Below are 6382 nucleotides of genomic sequence, written 5' to 3'. Positions count from 1 at the left end.
GATGATTTTTTCACATAACCTCTTTGGCAGCCACAGGAGGGACTTCCTGCAGATCAGACTGTGTTGGAATTTAGGCCTCTTGAAACATCAACCACTGACTTAATGCATCTGACTTAATGAAGCACATTGAACAAAATGTGGGAAGCTGTTGGCCAAAAATTTTTTTTTTTTTTTTGCAAGTGGTTCTAAGTTATATTTAAGCTGTCAGTGCCCAAAAGTGCTTCCCTGCTTCAGGGTCCTTGGGTGGTCTTCAAACTGAAAATCAGGCTAAGACCCAGGGATGCCATATCTCTTTGCTTTGGAAGAAAACCCTGGTGGATGGAGGAAGTAGGAGATGCTCTGGTGTGTCCTCAGTCTCAGGGGGGAGATGGGATGTCCTGGATGTATGGGTGTCCTGGATGTATGGTTTTGTCAGAGACTTTCTGTCATCTTTAGACCTAAGCCAGGTGCATTATAAGAACAGAGACAGAGTTACAGGAGTTAAAAGGAGAAGAGCAGTTCATGGATTGTTGCCTGGTGAGCTGAATTCAGAATCCAGCTCATGTATGGTTAGAGCTTAGGGCTGCTCTCCAGCATACTTTCTTGTAGGTCAGTCGGGAAGAAAATTGTTCTCTGCTTCCCAGGTGCATTGAGAGATGCCCAAAAACTGAATAAATAGCATTATGTAAGATAGGTCAATGAGTTTTTTGATAGCTTAGTGCAGTAAAAAGTAAAAATAAAGATAAGCATCATCTTCCCTTTGTACATCTTAAAGCCCTTTAGAGGCTCTGAGGTCTGATTTATATAAGACACATCCGTAAACCTAATAAAGGCATGTTTTTAATAGGAATGAGCTCTTTGTACAGTAGAACAGCTCACACTGTTTTCAGTCAAATTTTTACTAATTCCAATTAAAACCATATAGCCTACTGCTTAGCAAAAATTAAGAACACTAAATTGCTTTTAAATGGCTTTAATGTAAACCATTGCACTTCTCTTGGGGGCAGTAAACCTGAAGAACAGGATTTTCAGAGGAGTTGATCTCTCAGCAAGCTGTTTTTGGAGTGGCAGCAGGAGATACTCAGAGCCTCCAAAATTGGTTCCTGATTGGCCTCTTCTAATAGAAAAACACATCTGGACAGGCCTTGGGAACTCCTCTGGTTCTACCACCAACAAGTAAATATGCATAGGTGATGGCTGGAGAGATACACAGGCATACATCTCTAAATCACTGTCTTGTTCTGAGATTCTGAGGACCATTTCCTTGTAAAAAAACCACTTCCTCAGAGGGGTAAATGATTCAATTGGATGCACATTCGAGGGGAACTGCTTGCCCTAAAGCCAAAGAGAGGTTCAGATTTTTAACTAGGAGCTACTTGTTTACTCAGTCTTTTACATTTTTTATATAATCCCTTTGCTATTACCAGAATAATTTGTGCATGGACTGTGCATAATTCGGGATTTGAGAAACTGCTTTTCAGTGCTGTGAAAATCGAAAATTGAAGTCATGCCTTGTAAGAATACTTACATGTAGGAAATGGGCATGAAGAAATGCACAATCTGTTGAAAGAAAAAGCATTTGGATCCAACCTGTCTATCCTGCAAGATGTCTTGGTCTTTATTCAAAAAATGTGGTGCTTAGGAACATGGTTTATTGGTGGGCCTGTCAGAGCTGTGTTAGTGGTTGCATTCGATGATCCCAGTGGTCTTTTCCAAAGTCAGTAATTCTGTGTTTCTGTGACTCTATTTAACACTTATTGTTACATTACTGTATGGCAAGGAGAAGAGGCCAACAGCTGCAAGACAGTTCATCAGCTGTGTAGGACTGTGGGGCAATGGCTGAGATGTGTAGGTCCCAGAAAAAAAGAGTGAGGATATAATCATCATGAAAGTATCTTGTTCATCTCTATCTTCATTTTTCTTTTTCAGATCTCACAGTCCCATCTGGTGAAATTCACCTGCTTATTCTTCTTTTCCAAAGCAGTTTCCCCTAAGGATTAAAAAATTGACACCCATTTGATGCCTAAGAATTTTTACTTTTTATGTATTTTTCATATATTTGTATCTCTGTATGCTACTATTACATAGTTATATACCTGGTATTTTTCCTATCCTTTCTCTTAGAATAATAAGCTAACCTTCTAACACATTCCTGAAATACTGTTTAGTCTTCTTTTCAATAAGAGAAGGCAGACAAGGACATTTTGCTTTCCAATCAAAATCTGAGGAGACACAATAAGAAATGGGGCAAAGAAGTCCCTGGAACAACTCTAGTGGGGCAAAACCCAGGGAAAATTACATAACCAACTACTGTTCTAATTGGACAATATTTATTAGATATGCTTAATTTGTTAAACTTATAAAATTTGTAGAAATCTGATGCCAGGTATGCCCATGACCACTGGGATACCTGGGAGCTTCCAATAAAGGTCTGCTTTTAGGTTTACTATTTTAAGACTGTTGCAAGAGTTTTTGTCTTATGATGTTAGGCAACAAAATGAAACATCACAGCTTTTCTTTGATTATTTATCACTTGACTATTTCATGTACTCATTGGCCCGAGAATTTCCTGTTTGTCAGTCACAGTCAGGAATGGGTTTTTCATTCGTCTCCCAAAAATATGTCCCCTCTGTTGTGGGAACAGCAAAAGCATTGCAGCAAGTCAGGTGTGTTCACAGAATTGTAGAATATCTTGAGTTGGAAAGGACCCACAAGGATCACCAAAGCCCAGCTCCTGGTCCTGCACAGGACAACCCCAAGAAGCTCACCATGTGCCTGAGAGCACTGAACTCCTTGGACTAGCAGGCTTAGTGCTCTTCCCTGGAGAGCCTCTTCAGTTAGCCCTTCTCATATATCCCAGTCCAAACCACAGGTTTTCATTTTTAGAATCCAGGACCTTTGCATGGATACACTAGAAATGTATTTTCTCTAGATGGGCAAGACACTGTACTGGTGGTTTACAACTAATACTGTTGTAATCTGCTCTCCGTGCCCACTAAACACAGTCCAAACACATAAAGAGCCCAGTGTCCCTTATTGAAAGGGGAAGGAAGGAGGCTCCATGCAGAGGCAAAGTCAGGCCACTAAAGTGGCTTTTACTCTCTCCATAAGAACACTTAGGAGAGGAAAAGGCAGTCCTGGAGCAAAGTAAGGCAGTGGAGAAAGCTTGTGCATACCAGCTGTTGGAGTTTGGGTGAAAACAGCTTAAGTTTTATAGGTAGAAGATGGCCAAGCTGCTTCCTTGGGAGGGATTTAAGTAGCAGAGGTGTGGAGGATAGACAAGAAGATCTGAGACGTGATTCCAAGCTGCTAATGTAGAAGGATAGGTAGATGAAGTGATAATGGGGAGAGAAGGCAATGAGCTGGTGGTGAGCATAACGTAATTGTCAGGCATGAGGGAAAAGGCAATGATAGAAGGCTTAACAAATTGGAATATTTACTGTTATAGTATTTGCTCTTGCAGATCTGGGCAACTGAATACATTTGGTGCAGAAAATCTGCCTGTCACTCAAGAACTGTTTGTGACACTTAATAAAGGTGGAAATGACACTGGCTGAAATGATTCTGGATTTCCATACTGCTCAAAATTCAGGTGAGCATGAGGGATTTCAGAAAGACCATTCCTCTGACCTTGCCTGTCCATATGGTATATGCATATGCAAAAAACTACATTCCCTAGAAAATTTATCAATCAGATAAAAAAGAAGAAAAACTGTTGTGTTTTGGGTTTTTTCCTTCTCTCGCAGTGCTAATTACCATGGTATTCAAATGCCTATTTGCTAGGCCTGCATAAATCAGGGCTTTTCTAACAGCCTCCTGAGGGAAGTTTTGTCTAATTTATTGGGACTCAGCTAGAGAGCATAACACCGGGTAGGCAGGAGCAGGCTGGCAGGCATGTGCTCTGCTCCAGTAGTCCCTGCTGCCCTTGGGATTATCCCAGCCCAGGGCAGGGCTGTAGAGGAAGAGCTGTGAGTGCAGTTGAGGCGGGTGAGGGGGGCTGTCCTGCCCTGCAGCGAGGAGAGCTGAGAAGCACTGCCTGCTCTGTCCTTTCTCCTTGGCTGCGGCACTTTGTGGCCCAAGGGTTTTGAGGAAATGTATCGTGATGGGAGTGGTTTAGTGCCCATCTCCTGCTCACAGCTCGATGGACATGAGTGGTGGTGACAAGCAGCACGATAAGGGTGCAGAAGGAGGAAAGTGTATGATGGGGAGGTGGGGATTAGTCCCTTTGAATGCATGGCACAAAGCTTTAATCCTACCTGAATGAAGCATGAGTCTGGCTAATGGCAAACGTTGCTAGAAACAGCATTCTTTATCCTTATATGAAGCCACAAGACCAATTTTCCTTTGCTGTCTTGATGCCTTACTTTAGCCAGACCCTTTCTCTTGGGTAGGTGTGGCATATTTTCCTTCCTGTTGTCTTCATTTGTTTGCCTCTTGCAACCTCTCTGTCAGATGGAAGTGCCTTGTGCTGTTCATGCTTACTCTACTTTTAAATAATTTTTTGAAGTCTGGGAGCAAAACTGTGCTATGTTTAGAGACACTACATGCAAAGTGTCCAGGTGTCAGGGGATTTAGGGATTTGAAAATATATGGGCTACCTCAAAGGTAATCCTTTGGATATTAAAAGCAGAAAACCTGCCAGGCCACTTTGCATAACATGCTGTATAATCTGGGAAGCGGTTCCAAGGTGCTTGTTACCATGGCACCTCTTGGAGAAGCTTAGCAATATTAGCAGAAACACAGCGGTGGTGGGTTAAAGCAAGAACTGCAGCTCTGGGCTCAGGCACACAGTGGCTGTGCCTCAGCTGGCTGCTTGCTAAAGCGGACATGGCTGTGATTGTTTTCTTAGTTCATTACAAATGCATGTTAAAACCCATCATCTTAAACTTCTTGCACTGTGACTTTAACCTGAACTTGCCTCTTAACTAATGCCCAGCCCAGTTGTGCTGCTTGACTGGGGTCACTATGGTCCATCAAACCTTGTTAACTTCTCTGTGGATTTGAATTCATGTTGGATCTCCCTTTGTGGTCTGGGTCACTCCTGAGAGCTGGGATTCAGCTGCCTGACTGACTGATTCTGAGCTGGCTTCCTTCTATTTATTAAGAATGGAGAGAAATTGGCTCCTCTGGATACGGTATATCTCATTCTAAAATAAATCCCTAAAATAGGCCACCTGAAATTTATCCTAAACACTGATTTTCCTCCTGGTTATAAAGGAAATCTTGGATCATTAGCTTAGTTAGTACAGGCAACCATATTACTGATATTTCCATGACTCAGCTAACCAGATGAGGGCTTTTATTGTGAAGTGAGATGCTCTAGGGAACCGAGACATCTGCATGGGGTTGGCAGGCATGACATGGGGCTGGGAGGAGGCACATGTCCTTCAAGAGTGGCAGCTGGAGGCCAGGTTGCAGAGAGTGTCTCAAATGGCACAAAATGCTGATTGCTGGAAACTGAATAAGGCCCTTTGGGTGGAGTACAGCTCCAGCCTAAGGCACTTCTGAGTTTTCAGGTGGACTCAGTCTCTAAGCATTCAGAGTGAATGATTTCTGTGTGCAGCTCTGGGATCCACAATGTAAGGACATGGACCTGCTGGAGTGTGTGCAGAGGAGGGTCAAATGATGATGAGAGGGCTGCAGCAACTCCTGCGAAGATGGGCTGAGAGAGCTGGGGTTGTTCAGCCTGTAGAAGAGAAGGCTCCCAGGGCAACTTTAGAGCAGCTTTCCAGTAGCTAAAGTGGGCTACAAGAGTGCTAGAGAGGGACTTTTCAAAAGGACATGTAGTGATAGGGTAATGACTTCAAATTGAAAGAGACTAGAATAGAAATTAGGAAGAAACTTTTTCTGTGCGTGTGGAGAGGCCCTGGAACAAATTTCCCAGAGAAGTGTATGCTTCATCCTTGAAAGTGTTAAAGGCCAGGTTAAAAAGCCTTTAAAAGATTTTGAGCAGCCTGGTCTTGTGGAAGGGATCCTGCCCATGGCATGGGGGGTTGGAACTAAATGACCTTTTAAGATCCCTTTTAACTCAGTGTTCTATGATTCTGTGATAAGAGCTCGTTGCAGCCACTCATCCATAGGTGTGCAGTACATTTGAGATGCCCCATTGGTTCCCATCTGGTCTCCAGCTGCTGTTCCAAAAATGTGTAAATGCTGTATCATATTACTGCATGTCTCAGACACCCTAGGTTGTATAAAGTAACAGAGGGCATCCTGAAGAATTGAACCCTGGCCCTGGTTAACACAGTGAGTGGATCCTAACAGAATCAGTGGATTCCTTCAGGAATCATCTCAAAGCAGATACTCAGTATCTGGTAATCTGAATCACTCTTCAGGGGCCGTTGACTGTATGGAATCACTGTTCATTGATTGCCAGGGAATTCAAAGGTCTCAGTTCAGTTAC

General features: G+C 42.9%; 1 long non-coding RNA gene across 1 annotated transcript; it reads right to left on the bottom strand.

The window, feature by feature from the left end:
• Positions 1-936: 936 nt before the first annotated feature.
• LOC128804042 (uncharacterized) lies at positions 937-2188 on the bottom strand. The gene is made up of 2 exons (XR_008435914.1): positions 2076-2188; positions 937-1969 (listed from the first exon to the last, which is right to left on the bottom strand). It is a non-coding gene; the product is annotated as an uncharacterized LOC128804042 (long non-coding RNA).
• Between the last annotated feature and the right edge of the window lie 4194 nt (positions 2189-6382).

This window comes from Vidua macroura, chromosome 2 (genome assembly GCF_024509145.1).
Source record: "Vidua macroura isolate BioBank_ID:100142 chromosome 2, ASM2450914v1, whole genome shotgun sequence".
In the NCBI taxonomy this organism is placed as follows: Eukaryota; Metazoa; Chordata; class Aves; order Passeriformes; family Viduidae; genus Vidua; species Vidua macroura.
The sequence above is the reverse complement of the archived record's forward strand: the minus strand, read 5'-3'. Positions and strand labels throughout refer to the sequence as shown.